Source organism: Mustela putorius, unplaced genomic scaffold (assembly GCF_011764305.1).
Source record: "Mustela putorius furo isolate JIRA1106 unplaced genomic scaffold, ASM1176430v1.1 tig00003869_pilon_pilon_pilon, whole genome shotgun sequence".
Lineage (NCBI taxonomy): Eukaryota > Metazoa > Chordata > Mammalia > Carnivora > Mustelidae > Mustela > Mustela putorius.
Genome location: NW_025422021.1, coordinates 19,059,246 through 19,080,612, shown reverse-complemented (window position 1 = coordinate 19,080,612; position 21,367 = coordinate 19,059,246). Strand labels below are relative to the sequence as shown.

At 37.5% G+C, this 21,367-nt stretch overlaps 1 protein-coding gene and 1 pseudogene across 8 annotated transcripts in view; one reads left to right on the top strand and one right to left on the bottom strand.

The window, feature by feature from the left end:
- Positions 1–21,367, top strand: part of SLC4A10 (solute carrier family 4 member 10) — a 312,033-nt gene that overhangs the window by 239,895 nt on the left and 50,771 nt on the right. The gene's annotated exons all lie outside the window — the stretch shown is intronic.
- On the bottom strand, positions 13,397–15,317 carry LOC106004947 (annotated as a pseudogene).

The window sequence follows — 21,367 nt, the reverse complement described above, 5'->3', positions numbered from 1 at the left end:
TACAAAAGTCAATCACTTTTCTATAACCAGCAATGAACAAGTAGAATTTGAAATTAAAAACACAATACCATTTACACCAAAAAAAAATTGAAGTATAAATCTAACACAATAAGTATAAGATCTATATGGGAAAATGACAAAACTAATGAAACAAATAAAAAAACCCAAATAAATGGAGAGATAGTACATGATCATTGGTAGGAAGGCTCAATATTGTCAAGACATCAATTCTTCCCAATTTGTTCTATAGATGCAACACAATCCCAAATAAAATCCTAGAAAGTTGTTTTATGGATATCAACAAACTGATTCTAGAGTTTGTATGGAGAGCCAAAGACCCAGAATAATGAAGGAGAACTAAGTGGGAGGACTGGAGCTACCTGACTTCTACATTTACTATGAAGCTACAGTAGTCCAGACAGTGAGGTATTGGCAAAATAATGGACAAACAGATCAATGGAACAGAATAGGAGCCCAGAAATACAGTCAACTAACTTTGACAAAGAAGCAAATGGAGCAAAGATAGCCTTTTTAACAAATGGTGCTGAACAACTGGACATCCACATGCAAAAAAATGAATCTTGACACAGACATTATGCCCTTCATAAAAATTGACTGAAAGTGAATCATATTCCTGAATGTAAAATGCAAAACTATAACAATCCTAGAAAATAACATAAGAGAAACTCTAGATGACCTTGGGTTTAGTTAGTACTTTTGAGATACAACATCAAAGGTATGATATATGAAGAAAGAATTAAAGCTGGGCCTCATTAAAATTAAAATTTTCTACTCTTTGAAAGATAATTTTAAAAGAAGGAAAAGACAAGCCACAGACTGGGAGAATACATTTGCAAAAGACATATCTAATAAAGAACTGTTATCTAAAGCATCCAAAGAACATCTAAAACTCAACATTAATAAAACAGGAATTTTAGGGCAGTGAAACTACTCTGTATGCTACTGTAATGGTGGATACATGACATTATAAACGTGTTCAGTCCCATAGAATGTCCAACACCAAGAGTGAATCCTGAACAATAGACTTGGAATGATAATGATGTGTTAATTTGGTTAATGGGTTACAACAAATGTTCCACTCTGCCGGAGAATGTTGATAATGGGGGAAGTGATACATGCATCCAGGCAGGGGGTATATGGGAAATGTCTGTATCTTCTGCTTAATATCCCTGTGAAGCTAAAACTACTTTAAAAAATAAAGTCTATTTAAAAAATTAAAGAAATGAAGATCTATTATATTGGAATCTAGCAAGTGAATCATGACCCTCAACTGCTAGAGATGGCACTTGAGGCTTAATTCCTAACTGATTCAGTGTCCAGCCATTTTTGGTACCTGATGACAGACTTAAACAGGACCAGATTCCTGCTTATGGAGTATTTCACCTGCTGGGCACATTGCCATGAATTCTTTATGAGATGAGTATAATGCCAGTGTTGGCACTTTGTATATGATTTGATAATTTTACTCGAGGTGTCTGCCATTCCTATTGGGAAATTTTGAGGAAATTATTCTTGTTCAAGTAAAATGCTGCTACATTATTTATTCATTCATCTCCAGTTTGCTGAATATTTTAAGTGCCACTGCTACATACTTTATAGTATTAGTCACACTGAATAAAATGCTTAGAGACATTGTTAATAACTTGTTTTGGAGGAAGAAACACTTCCCTTTAACTATTGAAATTAATACGTTAATTGCTCTGAATACTGTTCCTACTAGATATTTTATAAAACCAACCAGATTCAGTTAGCGTAGGGTATTTTTTATACTTGAAATTCTTGATAACATTAAAAGTTCAGCTTATACACTTTATTTTTATTTTTTAACAAACAGGAAAATTTCAACATGACTCTGGAAAGGAAGAATTTACTTTGCAAAAACGTTCTATAGTGGGGCACCTGGGTGGCTCAGTGGGTTAAGCCTCTGCCTTCGGCTTAGGTCATGATCTCAGGGTCCTGGGAGCGAGCCCCGTGTTGGGCTCTCTGCTCAGCTGGGAGCCTGCTTCCCCCACTCCCCTCTCTGCCTGCCTCTCTGCCTGCTTCTGATCTTGTCTGTCAAATACATAAATAAATAAATAAATAAATAATCTTAAAAAAAAATTCTATAGTTATAGTTCTCAGTTTTTATATACCCCCCCAAAAGCTATTTTTATAAACAATGTCTCCTCAGGACTGTTTAAATATGTGAAGTGTTAGGAAATATGTTGTGTATATGAGTTCTCATTGTGTGTCCAGGCCAGTTCTACTACTTCCACTCAACTCCACTGTGTTGCTCATCTCTTCATTACATATGTACCTGGTGTCTTCTTGGTCAATTAGAACATGCTCTAAAGATAATTAGCTGGAGCCTAATTTATTTCTTCCATTTAAAAAAAAATTTGATACCTAAAAGAATGAAGCACCCACAGTAGAATTTTTTAAATTATAATACCTAGTTTTTAGAGGATAAATGGGATGTTTACAAGCTGAATTATGTTCTCTCAAAGTTTGTATGTAGAAGCCCAAATCCCCAGGAGCTCCAAATGCGGCTACATTTGAAGACAGGGCTTTTAAAGAGGTGATTTAGGTTAAGTGAGGTTATAGGGGTGGGTCCTAATAAAATCTGACTGTGTGCTTATAAGAAGAAAATATTTGGACACACAGAGACACTGGGAGGCACACACATGGTGAAAAGATCATGGGAAGACATAGCAAGAGGGCAGCCATCTGCAAGTCAAGAGAGAGAGACCTCAGAGGAAACCAACCCTGCTGGCGCTTTGATCATGGACTTTCTGTCTCCAGAACTGTGAGAGAGTAACTTTCTGGTGTTTAAGCCACACAGTCTGTGATATTTTGGTATGGCAGCCCTAGTAAACTCATATACTGGGTAGATGCTTATAGGTTAGTCCTATCTCTGTTTGCAGTTGTAAGTGCAAATTCTCTCAAGTCTCTCCTTCTAATGATGGCAATCCCATCCTTTCAGCAGTTCAGACTTAAAAACCATGGGTTTTTTCTTAATTCTCTTTGTCACACACCTAGATTTCTCAGTAAATCAAGTGGCTTTATGTAGAATATAAATCCTGTTTGCCACCCTCTCCAGCCCATAATCCCTTGTCTAAATTATTAGTTTGTCTTTCAACTGGTGTTCCTGATTTTATACTTGTTTTTTCATAGACTGTTCTGTATGAAGCATCTGGAATTTTCTCTTAAACTTCAAGTCCCCTCATGTCACTCTGCTTCTCAAAGCCCACTGGTAGCTTCCCTTTATCGTCAAGTGTTGTGTGATCTGTTCTCTCGTATCTCCTGCTTCCTCAACCCCCTGCTCTATAGCCACACTGATCTGCTTGCTCTTCTGTAAACACACTTGGCACGTTTCTGCTTCTCAGTTTTCACATTTGCAGTTCTTTTTGCCTGAATGTCCTTCTCCAGATATCTATTTAGTTTGCTCCTTTACTTCCTTCAAAATTATCTACTCAAGGACTTTCTAACTAAAATGTCAACTCCCTTCTCTCTCTCTTGCCTCTATCTAAAATATTACATAATTTACATATCTTTTTAAAAGTAAGAGTTATCGAGGCATTATTTTTACACACAATAAAATATACCCCTTTAAGTATATCCTCAAATGAGTCTTGACAAATGAATGACAGCATAATTGAAACATCATAGGACATTTCCGAGAATGTTTCTTTATGCCCTTTTGAAGTCAATCTCTCACCCCAAACCACAATCTCTGAAAATTACTGATATGATTTCTGTCTCTGAAGTTTTACATTTTCTAGAATTTCACATAAATTGAATTATAGAGTATTGAACCTTCTGTACCTGCTTCCCCCCTTCCCCACTTATTATAATGCTATTGAGATTTACTCATATTGTTGTCTGCATCAGTTTATTACTGTTTATTACTGGGTAGTATTCCACTGTATAAATGTACTGATTGTCTTTTGGGTTCTTTCTGCTCTGGGGTTATATTTCTTCATCTGCAGGTCTTTATTTGGGCCATGTTTTCATTTTCTCTTAGATAAATACGTAGAAACAGGATTGCTGTGTTAAAAAGTGTAACTTTATAAGACTCTGCCAATGTGGTTGCACCATTTTGTATCCTTACCAGCAATGTATGAGAGTTCCCACCAATCTACGTCCTCACCAGCATGTAGTTTTGTGCATATGTATAGTGATACCTTTATTAGTCAGTCTAATTTATTGTCTCTTCCCCTTTTAGAGTGAACAGTTCACGAAGGGAGGGAATTTAGTCTGTTTTGACTATGGCTTTTCCAGTGTCTTGAATCAGCTCCTGGCACAAAATAGATACTCAATGAATATTTGTTGCATAAATGAAAAAGTGTTGAATGAATATTATCTCTATTTAAGGCTAAAAACAAAAACAAAAACAATAACAACAACAACAACAAAAAACCCTGAAACAAGCAAAACACAAAAAAACCCCAAGACTCAGAGGGTTTATGACTTATCCAAGTGGAAGAACTGGGTCTACAGTCCAAGATATCTTGAGCCCCGGGTAGTTCAGTCAGTTAAGCATCTACCTTTGGCTCAGATCATGGTCCCAGGGTTCTGGGATGGCTGAGCCTCATGTTGGGCTCCCTGCTCAGTAGGAAGTCTGTTTCTCCCTGTCCTTCTGCCTCTCTGCTCCCTGCCCTCACTCGTGTGCTCTCTCTATCGCCCTCTCTCTCTCAAGTAAACAAACAAGGAAACAAATAAAATCTTTATAAAATAAAAATAAAACCCAAGACATCTAATGTCTAGTTGAACACTTTTGACACCATACTACATTATAAGCCACTTATTTGCCAAAGGAATTTTTATGATTAGCATTTAGAATATAAAAGAGTTTAGATAAATTTTTATTGTATTTAGGTCTTTTATATTATCTTCGGCCAGTTTCTAATTTGTAATAGGAAATGAAAAATCTGAAAACAGAGGGATAAAAAATAATAGTAGAGGTAAAATGGATTCTAATTTTAAAGCTTGTTAGAACATAAAAGTACTTATTTTGATTAGCCATAAATAGACATGTGACAAGGAGGGAGAGAAATCTTGGATAGAGATGGGTTTTGCTGCATCCCATTGAAACCCTACATCACCTTGTTATTTTTAAGAAGCTTGGTAATAACTTGACTTAAAAGATTGGGATAGGAATCTGCACCAATATCCTATTTTAGGGCCTTAGGTAAGCCCCTGAGAGCAGCCTTCTAGAGACAATGTCTTAACTCTCAAAAATGCATAGGAAGTATATTTGAAATACACAGGAAATAGATCTGGAAGCGTACTTACAAAACCTATAATATTTGGGGCAAGTGGAAGATAGGATCGTGAGGAAAAAAAGGCTTGTTTTCTCTGCATATTTTAAAGTGTTCAATTGGCATCGTGTGCATGCATTATTTTATAATTTCTTTCTAAGAATAAGTCTTATGATGGGAAATTCATCTTATGGCAAGAATAAAAGATGAGCCAGGTGGTACTCATCAAATAAGTTCCCTATAATAACCAAATTTATTTCCCATTTCAAGAAAATAACAGCCTACAAAACTCAAGGGTAGAATAGAGCAAAATGTTTCAAGTATAATAAATAGATTTGCCATTTTGTTCATGCATTTTCTTACTCACTCATTGGCTTATTCCATCAGTATCCATTGGTGATTTCTGTATTGTATTTGCATTGAGAGTATGAAAATGACTACGATATGGTTTTCACTGTCAAGGAGCTCGGTGATTATTAGGAAGAGCCAAGAGGGGCACTTTGTACATTGTGCCGCACATTTGAATATTTGTCAAATTAATAAGTGAGGAGGGAGCTAGAGACAATGCCTACTCAAATAATTGCAGCATAGTGTAGTATTTGTGCTAGATATATGCATAATAGCCTGGAGGAAGAAGTAAGAAATTACCCTGGGGAGTTGGAAAATATTTGTAGAAGAAATAAAACCTAAGTTGTCATGCTGTCTCTGTTGTACCTGTCATCTGAGTTTATTTTATACAGCTTATCCATGTTTTTCTCTCTCTTTATTATATCTGTATCTTCTGTATGAGCAGGTCATAATTAGAGGTGAGGGCACTGAGATAGAATGGACTCCTGGGACCAACTGTCAAGGATCCTTAAAAATTGTAGTAAGTTTTTTCTGGTAAAAAGTTGGGGATAATGACAAAGCTCTGGGAAGAATTATGTGATAATAGATTAGAAGGTGATCATAGAAATGGGAGCAAGAATCACCAGCCTAGGTGTGAAATGTTTGTCTTTACTGTTGATCAGACAATGATAATGGGAAGAAAGTGAATAAACCAGGGGCAAAAAGGAAGAAAATCCAAAATTGACAAGGCTTTATTCATTCATTCAACAAAAAAACAATGGATTACTCTCTAATTTATAAGAGCTGTAACAAAATTTTGCATCCATGACTTTATTTAACCTTACAATAATTTGTGAAACAAGTATTACCCCTGCTTTGCAGATGATTAACAATGTGAGGTTCCAACAAGTTAACTAATTTGTCCAATATCATATAGCCAATGGATGATAAATGAGAGTCAAACTCAAATCCATCTCTTTTTTTCCCCAAGATTTTATTCATTTATTTGATAGAGAGAGACACAGTGAGAGAGGGAACACAAGCAGGGGGAGTGGGAGAGGAAGAAGCTGGCTTCCTGCTGAGCAGGGAGCCAGATTCAAGGTTCCATCCCAGGATCCTGGGATCATGCCTAAGCTGAAGGCAGACACTTAATGACTGAGCCACCCAGGCGCCCCTAACCCATCAGGTTTTAAAGTCCATGAACTTTCTCCTACAGCATATTAAAATAAAAATAATAGCAAAGGATTATTATTATTATTACAACTCCTTAAAGGCAAGGACTGTCATGTATTTCTATTTATTTCCCCATAGCAGTTAGCAAAATATTCTGCACAAAATTTTAAACCATTATATATCAATGAATGAATAAATAAGATTGCCTGCTGTGTGCTTGACATTTGGGTGTAAAGGTGACCAAATAGTTGTGGTCTCTGCTCTTCCATAGCATATTATCTATTGACAAAGTTAGACATTAAACATTACTCAAATAAGTGCTTAATTATAGTTGACACAAGTGCCAACATATAAAGAGGCAGAATGTCATGAGAGTGAGAAATACTTCCAAAGTTATGTATTTAGAGGCCAAGGAGAGGATATGGCTATTTGAATGGAAATGAAATTCAGATGATAACCAGTATAAGAATTTAACGGAGAGAGTATTGTTTTTGGTATTAGTTAGCAGTCATAGTGTTTTATAGAGTTATTTTGCATACTTTTGAAAAGATTTTTTCTTCATAATATAGCTATAAGTTTAGATAATTTCCTAGAGAGAGAGTTGTAAGTACTTAGACAATCTCTTCTAAGAATAAATTCCAAAATATGGAAAAAAATATATTCATAAAAGACTTCCCATTGTGTTATTTAAATAGTCATCTTAATAGAAACAAATTAAATATTTAATAATAGGGAGTGAGTAGGCAAACCTTGTCGCATCCGTTAACAATTACAGTTGTGAAGAATAACGTAGCCGCATGGAAAATGTTTTCATTACGGTGCTGTATAGAAAAGATTAAAGGGCCACCTGGGTGGTTCCTTCAGTTATGTGTCTGACTCTTGATTTCAGCTCAGGTCATGATCTTGGAGTCCTGAGATCAAGCCCTGTGTGGGACTCCGTGCTGAGCATGGAGCCTGCTTGGAATTTTCTCTCACTCTTCTCCTCCCCCACCACCTTAAGAAAGAAAAGAAAAGATTAAAGACATTGTATGCTTACATATATGTTGAAAATATATGTAAGAACTACTAACAGAAATATGCCAAAAATATTACAGTAACTGGTGGAAATACTGTTAAGAGATTTCTTTTTAATTTTTTATTCTATAAATATTCTGTAGTGTGATTTTATCATTTTGGTAACCTAAAATACTTTTGGAAAAAGAATAGGCATAAAAATGTGTTTGACTTCTACAGAGAGATCATAGTTCTCTCATTTTATGCCTTATATCAAAACCTAACTGGATATACAGCACTCTGGGGGCTAATTTAGTCAATAAGGAAACTTCAAAAAAATGAATCACAAACCATTATTGTTCAGTACACACAGGAAGGTACTAATAATAACTACAAAGACAAAAGGAGAGCATCTGCAACCCAGAAACTAAAATTAGTAATAATGTTGAAGGGAGTTCTACCAAATTATGTTTTCCACAAGACAGCCACAGGCTCTTCTCATGTAAGAAGGACTGATCACCTCCATTAGCCTTGAAACAAAAGCAAAGATTTCTGGAAGGGGGCATTTAATTATAAGGTTTATCTAATCACTCCGTAGCCATTTATATAAATAAGACAGCTTGGAGCACATGCTTTTCTTTGGGGAAAGTAAGTAGAAGATGTGTTTGGTGGACTGTATCTTAAGCCAAAAATCCCACATCACAAGTCAAAATTATTGGCATTTTATACTGGCCTCATTAAAAAATGTAAAAAAGTGCAGGTACTGCCCTTTTTTTTTTGACTTTTGGATTGTTGAGTTTCCCAGGCTCTGAGCTGTGGTAGCGACAATTGTGTAACAAAAACAGCAGTGATGTTGTCAGTAACACCTGATTAGTATTTATTTATGCCAGACTCAGTTCTAGGTGCTTTTATCTATATTAACTCATTTTACCCTTGTAATACCCTCATGTGGTTGATTGCTCTCATTGTTCCCACTTTAAGAAAACAGAAATATAGAGAGGTTAAGTACCTTGTCCAAGGTTGCTCCACAAAGGGCTTGGATTTGAATGATACAGGATTTTTGGCTGGAGAGTCTGACATCCAATGTCCTAGGCACCAGGCTATCTTATTCACCTAAAGAATTTTTTATTTTCATAAATACTTCCATCTTTGGCCAGAGTTACTAAAAATTATTTTGGACAAAATTAACAACAGAACTTATTCCAAACTCGTATTCCATCTCTTCATGTTGCTGTCTCTAGTTTTCTTTCTTCTTCCTTTCCTTTGGTAGTTTTGGATTAGTTATTTGGACTGAGTTCATTGGTGTAGGTGAAGAACAGAAAAGCCGGGTTTTTCTTATTTTATCTTGATTTAGTTATTTAGAATATCTGCTTTTGACATTTAAGAACATAAAATCTAAATATTCAGAGCCTTCTTTGAGCTACCAAGAGTTGCTACAGATACCTTTTTTAAACTTCCTGTGCAGGCATACAGACTCTGAGAACTAACTGCTGAGATTTCAAACATAAGAGGCGCAGACTCAGGAAAAAACAATGATTCTATTGGCAATAGCCGATATCTGTGATATATAACCTAAGTCTTTTAGGTTGATAAATATATCATTTCTTTTTAGAATTGATTCGTGGATGAGCAATATTATTAACTAGACATAGGCCTGACAAGGAGGCAAACATGGCTAAGGTCCACTTAGAGACCTGACTCTCCAAAAAAAAAGTCTCTCCCATGAGCTTGATATTTTTTACACCAAATTGCTTATGACTTTGACAACAAATTTTAGTACTTTCTAAAGATGTAGTCATTTCACTGTTGACATATAAATACCCTCCCAGGTACTGAGTAACACATTACAGTACACTATTGCCCTCACTAACACAATACAATCGCTTTGGAAAACAGAGACCTTCTGAGGGAATGGTGCCCACAGCAGGCAAAGTAAATGGAGATGTGATACCAGCCCAGCAGCCGGGTTTAGACGACGCCATGAGAAGCAGGAATCTGGACAGTCGGGCCAAAGGAGGTGGTGGTAGTAGAGCTGTGGGGGTATGAAGGCAGGCCTGCAGGGTATTGTGGGGGAGGGGAATATCTTAAAGGAGGAGTGTCTGAAAAGGGGAAACTGAGAGGATCATAGAGTGTCATGTAAATTACTAAATTTCTTCTGGAGTCTTCTCACTCTTCCAGCTGTTCTGATAGAAAGGGCACAAAGCTACAGCTGGAGGAAGCATAATGTAGCAAAAAAGAACAGAAGTTTCAGGGTCAAGCAGACCTGGATTCAAATCTAATCAGTATGGCCTTGAACAAACAAGTTACCACTCAGTTTCCTCCACCTATAAAATGTAGAAATCAAGCAATGATACTATGAAACAAAGTGCCTCCTGTCATGCAATGGTAGCTGTATGTATGTCATATCCATATGCATAATACACAGTAGCTAGAGACAGCATCACACGTGTGTGTATATACACACTTTAAACATAGATGCATTCATTCACCTGTTGTAGTGTTACCTTTCTCCCTTGTTACACTACTTCTGCAAGAAACTTACCATGTATCCTTTAGTTCACATTTTCATTTCCTTTTGTCATATATAAATTTACTTTCACTAAATTTTCAGAATATTCAGATTGCTTCCTATTAAACTAGGGTTTGGGGCCCTTTTTGTTCTTGTGCGGTAAATTAACAAAATGACCAACTTAGAGAATTCTGATTATTAGCTACCTAAAAAGTAGAATGTTGGCTACATTGATGTGGGAAACGGAGGCAGACAAAAAATTATTTAATTCCCTTACCCACAGACAAGCCCTTAAAAAAGCAGATTGACATTGCTCTAGGGACTCAACTACCTCCACCTTAACACTTGGCTAAGGGCAAAGGACAATCCTAGCCTGACCCACCCCTAACCTGTACCATGTACCAGGATCCTGAAGTCTACTTTCACAATTCCTTTGGAAACTTTATCTCTAAACCCTCCAAGATATGTGCTGACAATCATTCCCAAGCATATGACCCACTGATATACATCTAAAGGGTCTCAAAGGTTTTATTACCATTAATGATTAACCTTTTTCCCAACAATAGCTAGCCCCTCAAGGTCCTGGAAACCTTGCTTCCAAAATTCCTTAAGAGACTTATGCCATCCCTGACCTCCTCCCAACTTGCAAACATATAATGGACCACTCCTCACAACCCGGACAGCAGCTTTTTCTGCCCACGGGTCCTGTCCCCACACTTTAATAAACCACCATTTTGCACCAAAGATGTCTCAAGAATTCTTTCTTGATCATCAACTCCGGACCTCACCCCACTGAACCTCATTTATATTCTAACACTTCATCAACATGATATAACAGATTCAGACAATATATACTAATTTACTCTAACAAGAAAGAGACTACTGCTCCTAATGAATACTAACCATTTTCTTTTTGGCAGCACTACTGTGCAATAGTCATTTATGTTATTATTTGAAATTTGTGATACAGTTCTGTAAGGATTTGAGGCAGTCTTCTGTATGTTCAGATGAAATCTGAATCACAGCATATATATTACCTAGGCAAATATAATTAATCTCTTTAGCAGTTTAAATACTTTTTTATGATTCTAAGAAGGAGGCTTTAGGGAACATAGGCTACTCTAAAGCTAGGCATATGTTGTTCCCAAGGCCCTAAGTTAGGGATCCCTGATTAATGGATTAGATACCATCTATCAGGAGGACCCTGAAGTCTTACCTGGCAATCTCCAAGTAGCTCTCCAGGCCATTTGCCTCCACACTCCCACATGCTTAGTTAGCCCGGAATCCCAGTAGCGGATGGAGGGGAGAGGTGGGAAGGGCAAAGGCAGATAGCATGTTTGTTCCTCCCCTCCTCACTGCCTTCAGTTTATTTTCAGAACCATCCCAAGGGATCTAAAAGATTTCAGGAATACAAAAAAGATCTTCTCCTCACAGGTTTGGAGGCCTCGGACCTGATCATTTAAAGATTTATTTTTACGTTTTTAAAAAAACTCTGACAATTTATACAGAGAAAAAAATAAACTGAAGATACCTGTCTTTTTTACAAAATTTCTTACCATACTTACATAACAAGAATTTTTAGAAGAATAAAATCTTTGGTACATATATGTTTTTCTAATATAACTTCGAGTGTAGTTATAAATATTTTAGTTTGTGGATTAATGCTCTACCTTGTCATCCCCTAACCTACCTGGTCTTTCGTGGAATTGCAAAACAGATATCCTTGGGGCCTGTATCCATAGTTCCAGAATATTCTCAGACATCTTGCTCTGCTACAGAGTAAACTTAGACTGGAAATAAGACAATGGTAAATAAAAGAAGCTTCCTTTGCCTACCCCACCTCCCAAAGGCTCCATTTGTAAAAGAAGTACAGACCAGAAATCCTGTGCCCTGTTAGATCCTTTTCTTGGTGCCAGCCTACAGCTGAGCTTTAGTTTCTCACTGTTAAATGAGGACAAAGATACCTGTTCTTCTAGTCATAGGCATGATCTGTAGGCTAAATATTTTATCAAAGTACTTTATAACCCACATAGCAAGCTTATATAATGACAGGTATTTTATATTGAGTGCTAAATTCTAGGAATGGTACTGGAAGCTTTGCATATATTATGGTACCTCTTCCAAGTCTCAACACAACCCCACACAATTGTTATAATTACATTGGATGTATAATGAGTTAATAGAAAGTCACAGGTTGTGTGATTTTCTAAGTCAAATAGGTCAAAAGGGACCAACTCAATATTTTCAAATGGAGGTTTAATTTTCTTTCTACTTAGAACTAAGGCAACAACATTACTTAATGCCATTAAGAATGGTAGGTGCCATTAAGACAAGGGGAAGAAAAATACTGAAAAATCTGTCCCTTGAGCAAAGCTGAGAAATCACCCTGATAAAAAGCAATGCTTATTTTTTAGAGACCACCTGAAAAGCCCTGGGCTTCAGTACATTTTTATGTACTAAGTATTGAGTAAAAAGGGAAAAATAGATGTTTTAGATGTAAGAAGACTATGGTATACTACCTAGCCAGATCCAAACTTAGATTTTTCATAAGTTCCATTTTACTCATATTATCAATCATATACACAAATCACAAGTGACATGAAACAGGAAAAACATAATGACTTCCTTTGCTTTTGGAAAACAGATGGTAAACAACAGAAAATTCTTTTAAAAAATGCATGAAATTATTTTTTCATAATAGCTAATAAAGCTTCTTTAGACAATAGAAGAGATACATTGCATTTCTGTTTATAATCTTAATATAGCTATATTTTTATTCTTTAGAATAAAATCAAGTCTCTTAGTAAAAACAGTGTATTTTACCACAGTAATCTTTGAAGTCCATCACTAAAAACATAGGTATACACACTAATTTCTAACCCCCTAGAGCATTTTGCAGAATAGGTTTTAGACATTAGAATAAAGAGTTGCTCAGGAGGGGCATCTGGGTGGCTCAGTGGGCTGAGCAATTGCCTTCAGCTCAGGTCATGATCCCAGGGTCCTAGGATTGAGTGCCATGCCAGGCTCCTGGCTTAGTGGGAAGTTTGCTTCTCCCTCTCCTTCTGCCCGCTACTCTCCTTGTTTGTGCGCTCTCTCTCTCTGAAATAAATAAAATAAAATAAAAAAGAGTTGCTCAGGAGAGCAGTACTGCCTCACACAATATGATTTGGTGGTCACCATTCTTGTTTTCCAGTAAAAGGGAAATTTCATGAGCAGAAACATCTGGCTCCTTGAGTTTGCACTGATGAAGAGAATGTTTCTGAGCCACTTCTGAGCCAATGTATCTTAACAGGTCAATCACAGACCTGGGGTGTTCACTCCTCATGATAGCACTGCCAGACACCATCATGTTAGCACCTGTGTCTGGATAGTCATGGATTGTATCATACCCACTTCAGCACTGACCTCTTTCTAAAGATGGACACTGGGTCCTCCATTGATGAATCCTTGACATTGTACCTCCCATACATTTCTGCTCTCCAAATTCAGGTTTCACTGGCATAAGAGATTGGATCTATCTGATTAGCCCATGGTGCTAAACATTCCACTGTAGTTCCCAGTTTGATGGCAAGTCTAACCTTCATCTCATTCTCCCAAGTGTCTTTAATCAAAGCACCAGGGTTCTTTATGTCCTCCAGGTAGGTTAATTGGCTACTGCAACCACTGGCTTTGTCCCAGTGTTCCATTCTGGACACCATCCTCGGCATGTCAAAGAAAGGATCTTGGCCTAGCTGCTTTTAGAAACTCAACCACAGGGTCACCAAAGGTGATGTGAACAAAATGTCCATCTGTTACATCCAGATGCAGATAATTGGGCTTGGAGGTCAATCCCGGGAGGCACTCAGCACCCAAATTTGGCCAGGATTTTGTGGAGGATGGATGGGTCAGTCTTATAGCTGGACACTATGGTACTGGTTCCCAAACACCAAGTTATTCCACAAGTCCCCTAGGAAAATGAGGGCATCATTGTAGTTTGCCCTTTTTAAAAAATGTTGGTACTTTAATTGTAAGCAGTGACTAATTTTTCTTTTGAAATGATTAATTTTCTCAGTGTAAACCAAAGTAAAGCCATGAGTGATAGCTTTGAAGAATTTATTTTAGAATCAGTTATGTCTTAAGTTTACTTGCCTATTATTCACATGAGTCAGAACTAGCAATTTGCTTTGTTTTTTTTACTTAGGTGAAGTAAGATACCAGAAGAGCTGGCTTGTTCAGTGACTTCACTAACATATGCAAATGAATAACCTCAGATCTCCACTGATGTGCCCTTTCATTAGTAATTTAACTGGATCAAAGGGCTAGTAAATGTTTTTGTTTCAAACTTCCTTTTAAATAAAATTCTTCCTTTCAGATGAAATTCAATATATGTTTGTGTGCGCACATACATATATATTTTCCCCGTAAATGTATACATCTACTATAATGTTAATTCTCTCTTATTATGTTATTCCTCCAAGAAATTTGGTATTTTTTTCCTATTTGGCATTATAGTTTTCCTTTCATCATCAATAAATTTAACAAACGTTCAGAGTATGAAAATGTTTTCCTATCAAATTCCTATGGTGTTGGGCTTTTTTTTTTTTTTTCCCAATGCAGAGTAACAGAAAGTTCAACTTGGGGGATTTTCCATCATGGGAAGACACTCCCCCTTACCACTAAACTGATTTATAGACAGAGTTTGGCAGGTTCATATATGTATGAGCAAAACAGTAGCAAGACATTTGAAGGCCCATAATCCTTGCTTTTCCACTATTGCTTTTTCATCTAATCCTGGTACAATTGTGAAGTTGGAACCAGAGATTCTGAACACGGCATTGTAGACAAAACTGGATATTTTGAAGGCTACCATAGGGGTAATCTCTAAATTTGCATTTGGAGGATCCACGGTCAGTGCGACTACTTTAGGTTCTACTTTCTTTTCCCTCAAATTTTTATTTAAATTCCAGTTAGTTAACATACGGTGTAATATTACTTTCAAGTGTAGGATTTAATGATTCATCACTTACATATAATACCCAGCATTTATCAGGACAAGTGTCCTCCTTAATACCCATCACCCATTTAACCCTCCCTCCCCCATCTCCCCTTTGATACTTTAGGTTCTTAACTTTAAAAAAATAGGTAGTGATCTTATTTCAGACATGCTACCGGCAGCTGTACTGTAAACTTTTAGTCCCTACACCAGTGTCTGAGTATCTCCATTAAATATGGAACAGTCAGTCATGTTAAAATTTGGCCCTGGAGGCACTTGAGTGGCTCAGTCAGTTAAACATCTGCCTTGGGCTCAGGTCATGGTCTCAGGGTCCTGGAATCAAGCCCCACATGGGGCTCCCTGCTCGGCAGGGAGTCTGCTTCTACTTCTCCCTTTGCTACTCCCCCTGCTTGTGCTCTCTTTCTCTCTCTCTCTCTCTGTCAAATAAATAAAAATAAAATCTTTAATAAAAAATAAAATAAAATTTGTCCCTGGATTCTTTCCACAGTTTGGCAACCGTGGCCATTGCTGCTATAAACATTGGGATGCAGATGGCCCTTCTTTTACTACATCTGTATCTTTGGGGTAAATACCCAGTAGTGCAATTGCAGGGTCATAGGGAAGCTTTATTTTTAATTTCTTGAGGAATCTCCACACTGTTTTCCAAAGTGGCTGCACCAACTTGCATTCCCACCAACACATGTTGTTTCCTGTCTTGCTAATTTTGGCCATTCTAACTTGTGTAAGGTGGTATCTCAATGTGGTTTTAATTTGAATCTCCCTGATGGCTAGTGATGATGAACATTTTTCCATGTGTCTGATAGCCATTTGTATGTCTTCATTGGAGATGTGCCTGTTCATATCTTCTGCCCATTTTTTTATATGATTATCTATTTTGTGTGTGTTGAGTTGGAGGAGTTCTTTATAGATCGTGGATTTCAACCTTTTGTCTGTACTGTCATTTGCAAATATCTTCTCGCATTCCGTGGGTTGCCTCTTTGTTTTGTTGACTGTTTCCTTTGCTGTGCAGAAGCTCTTGATCTTGATGAAGTTTCAAAAGTTTATTTTCACTTTTGTTTCCTTTGCCTTTGGAGACATATCTTGAAAGAAGTTGCTGTGGCTGATATCGAAGAGGTTACTGCCTATGTTCTTCTCTAGGATTCTGATGGACTCCTGTCTCATGTTGAGGTCTTTTATCCATTTTGAGTTTATCTTTATGTACGGTGTAAGAGAATGGCCGAGTTTCATTCTTCTACATATAGCTGTCCAGTTTTCCCAGCACCATTTGTTGAAGAAACTTTTTTCCACTGTATATTTTTTCCTGTTTTGTCGAAGATTATTTTCCCATAGAACTGAGGGTCCATATCTGGGCTCTCTGCTCTGTTCCACTGGTCGATGTGTCTGTTTTTATGCCAGTACCATGCTGTCTTGGTGATCACAGCTTTGTAGTAAAGCTTGAAATCAGGTAACATGATGCCCCCCAGTTTTATTTTTGTTTTTCAACATTTCCTTAGCAATTCGGGGTGTCTTCTGATTCCATACAAATTTTAGGATTATTTGCTCCAGCTCTTTGAAAAATACCGGTGGAATTTTGATCAGAATGGCATTAAAAGTATAGATTGCTCTAGGCAGTATAGACATTTTAACAATGTTTATTCTTCCGATCTGGGTATTTACCCCAAAGATACAGAGGTAGTGAAAAGAAGGGCCATCTGTACCCCAATGTTCAAAACAGCAATGGCCATGGTCACCAAACTGTGGAAAGAACCAAGATGCCCTTCAATGGACGAATGGATAAGGAAGATGTGGTCCATATACACTATGGAGTATTATGCCTCCATCAGAAAGGATGAATACCCAACTTTTGTAGCAACATGGACGGGACTGGAAGTCAAGCAGAGAGAGTCAATTATCATATGATTTCACTTATTTGTGGAGCATAAGAAATAACACAGAGGACATGGGGAGATGGAGAGGAGAAGGGAGTTGAGGGAAATTGGAGAGAGAGATGAACCATGAGAGAGTATGGACTCTGAAAAACAATCTGATGGTTTTGAAGGGGCGGAAGGTGGGAGGTTGGGGAAGCCTGGTGGTGGGTATTATGGAGGGCGCGTATTGCATGGAGCACTGGGTGTGGTGCATAAACAAACTGAAAAGAAATTAAATTAAAAAAAATTTGTCTTCGGATGTCATAGAATTTCTTCTTGGGGTTAAGAAATGATGTCTTATAGTAACATGCAGCTCTTATATGCATGATAACATAGATATCTGCGGTGGCTCCAGAACTGTAGGATCACCTGATCTGCCCCTACACGTCCCTTTAGTGGGTGCTAAATGCAAGGTCTTTTCTACCACAGTTCTCTACTATGTCCATGGACTGACTCTTCCTCAAGACCTAACAGTGAACCAAGTACTTTCCTTTAATGCCATTTTGTGAGAGCCTGAGCTACTGTTCTAGATATGCCTAGATCTGATCTTTTCAACTAATGATATGGGCTTTATACGAGGACGGCATAACCAACATTAACCAAAAACCACAGCAATAGAGGAATAAGAATTCTTTCAAAAACTCCTTCAAAAGCTTCTTATTCTCATTTTAACATCCAGAGTACCTGTGAGCGTCCTCAGCACTCAGGCTACACAGTCTGGGCCTAACTTATCCCATAGTCTTGCTTCAATCTCTTCTCCCTTCCCCCTTATGCTTCAGTTGCACTAAGCTTTCTATGCTTGTGTCTGCTCCCTGACTCAGGCCTTCCCACCTGCTATTTGCTCTCTCTGGTCCACCACCCCTACCACCCTACCCATACCATTTCTTACTTAATTTTGTTCATTTTTTAGTAGATCTCAGCTCAAACATCATTTTCTTAAAGTTTTTTTTTAAGCACCCAGATTCAAGGTATGGCTTTTATTTACCTTCTTCAGAAGCTAAAATTCTTTATAGTACATTTCACAAATTATTATTTTTTTAATTGATGTATAGTTGACATACAATGTTACATTGGATTCAGGTAAGCAACATAGTGATTTAACATCTGAATGTTATGCTGTCTCACCACAAGTGTAGCTACCATACGTCACCATACAACGTTATTATAATACCATTGACTATATTTTCTATGCTGTGCCTTTTATTGCCAGGACTTATTCATTCCATAACTGGAAGCCTGTATCTCCCACTCCCCTTCACCTATTTTGCTCATCCCCCAACCTGTTCTCCTCTGACAACTATCAGTTTGTTGCCTGTATTTATGGATCTGTTTCTGCTTTTTATTTATTTGTTTGCTTGTTTGTTTTCTTTTTTTGATCCCACATATAAGTGAAAATACATGGTATTTTTTTCCAACTTATTTTATTTAGCTCAGTATTCTCTATGTGCATCCATGTTGTTACAAATGGCAAGATCTCATTCTTTTTATGACTGAGTAATATTTCATTGTATATATGTACCACATCTTCTTTATCCATTCATCTATTGATGGACATTTAGGTTGTTTCCATATATTATTCACTCTAGAGCTAAGTAATGTGCAATAATTACATATCCTTCTCTATAGCTCCTATGCTATCATGATTCCTATCCCATTAAAAAACAATGTTCTGAGTAGATACTTCCAGAACAGGGGTATAAGCAGCTCTGGTGGAACAACGATACTGGTGAAAAACATTTCAAAAAGCAATAATGGAGGCTCCTGGGTGGCTCGATTGGTTGGGTGATTGACTGCTGGTTTTGACTCTAGTCATGATGTTATGGTCTTTGGATGGAGCCACATGGGGTTCCACACTTAGTGGGATATCTGCTTGGGATTCTTTCTTCCCCTCCCTTTGCCCCTCCCCCCATTCATGCTCGCTCTCTCTCTCTCTCTCTTAAATAAGTAAATAAATCTTTTATTTTTTTTAAAACAATAATGGAAAATCTGTGGAAAATGTCTTAAGAGTATACAGCAAAGAAACACTTATTAAAGAAAATCTACTATATCTTGGTAAGAACAGCAAGTCTGCAGAACTTGAGCCACAACCTTCTTCCTCCTTAAGTCCATCCCAGCTCAATATGACGGAAGCTTATTCTAGGCAAATATAGCCAAGACTATGGGGCTCCTTCTCCTCCTAGCCTCCAGGTGGGGGCAATGATATCTTCTCAAGAAGAGTAGGTTGCCAGCGCTATCATTCCATTCCCCGCCCCCTGCATGTGTTATGAAAGCTAAGTACTGAGTTGGAGCATCCAAGAGTTTGGGACTTTCTTCATTCACCCAGACCCACCCAAAGGGTAGAAGTACCACCTCCAGGCATAGACCCTGATTGCTGCCACTGCCCAGTCCCTGCTCCTAAAGCAAGGAAATCTCTCCGGAAAAAAGCATATCATTTTCCCTGTCCCTAGCTCTGGAGCCAAACCTTAGAGATTTTGCCCAGGAAGGATCCTAACATTCTCTCGAAAAGGACTGGTTTTATTTGAAGCACAGCTTAAATGTACTGTCAAAAATAATGGAAGTTTTGGTGGAAAGCAATTAAGAGGTAATAGGTAGCTGTATATGAGATACAAGCTAAACTATAGGCCGCCTTATGTACCAGAGAAAACCAGGGAATTAGACAGCTAAAAGAGCCCTTCCAGGGTCAGAAAAATTTCAAACAATAACCTCAACTGCAGAGGAGCTAAAATTTAATTGAATCAGATCACCAGAGCAATGTATGCCCTCAGGTTATTGTCAAAAACAATAGAGCAATCAGCCAGCAACTAGTGGAGCCCAATAGCTGGGTGTATGTGTTAAGCCTTAGGACTACCACAAATAAAATAACCCAGATATATAGTGAAGGATAAAAACCAGCAATGCTGTTAACATCATGGTCAAATGAATTCTTCTTTTTAACATTTCATAAGCTGCTCAAAATCATTCCATATTTTAGTTTCTTCCTCTTAGGAATATGCTTTGCTTATAAAACCTTTTATCTTTCCTGGAATTGTTGACTGCCTTCTTTTTCTCTTGCTTCTGTGCTGAAATGTATTCAAGCTTTCCAATAATTCAATAATTCTATCCTGTTGAATCTTATTAAGATTTTAAGTATATGGTACAGCAGGTGTTGCACAATAAATCTCTAGAAAAAAAATTTTAAAGATTTTTTTTTTTTTTTTTTTGTCAGAGAGAGCTGCAGGCAGAACAGGCAGAGTGAGAAGCAGGCTCCCTGCTGAGCAAGGAACCTGATGTGAGACTCGATCCCAGAACTCTGCTATCATGACCTGAGCCAAAGGCAGATGCTTAAGTAACTGAGTCACCAAGGCATTCCTAGAAATTTTTTAATAGAATTTTTATTTATTCATTTGAGGGAGAGGGAGAGAGAGAGCACAAGCAGGGGTAGTGGCAGGCAGAGGGAGAGAGATAAGCAGACTCCCCACTGAGTAGGGAGTCCAGCACAGGACTCGATCCCAGGACCCCAGGATTATGACCTGGGTTGAAGACAAATGCTTAACTGATTGAGTCACCCAGGCATCCCTAGAAATTTTTTGTATTGCATAATTAAAACTCTGTATCCATTGAACAACTCCCCATTTTCTCCTCCCCCACCCCTAAAATCCCACTAAGCTACTTTCTGTTTCTATAAGTTTCACTACTTTAGATATCTCATAAGAGGAATCATGAGGTATTTGTTCTACTCTGTTTAGTCATTAAGCATAATTTCCTCAGTGTTTATCCATCTGATAGCATATCGACAGGATTTTCTTCTTTTTTCAATGGCTGGATAATATTTTATTGAATGTACATTCCACATTTTCTTTCTTCATCTGTAGATGGACTTTTAAATTGTCTCCACCTTTTGGCTATTGAGAACAATTCTACAATAAATATGGAAATGCAAATATCTCTTCATGATCCTGGCTTTGATTCTTTTGGATAAATACTCAGGGTAGTTCTATTTTTAATTTTTTGAAGAAACTGCATAGTGTTTTCTGTAATGGCTGCACCATTTTACATTCCTCACAGCAGCATTGGCAGAAGGGTTCCAACTTGTCCATATCCTCACCAACACTTGTTCTTTTCTGATGTTTTGTTTGTTTTATCATGGTCATCCTAACAGGTGTGAGGAGATACTTCATTGTAGTTTTGATTTGCATTTCCCTGATGATTAATGATGTTTAGTATT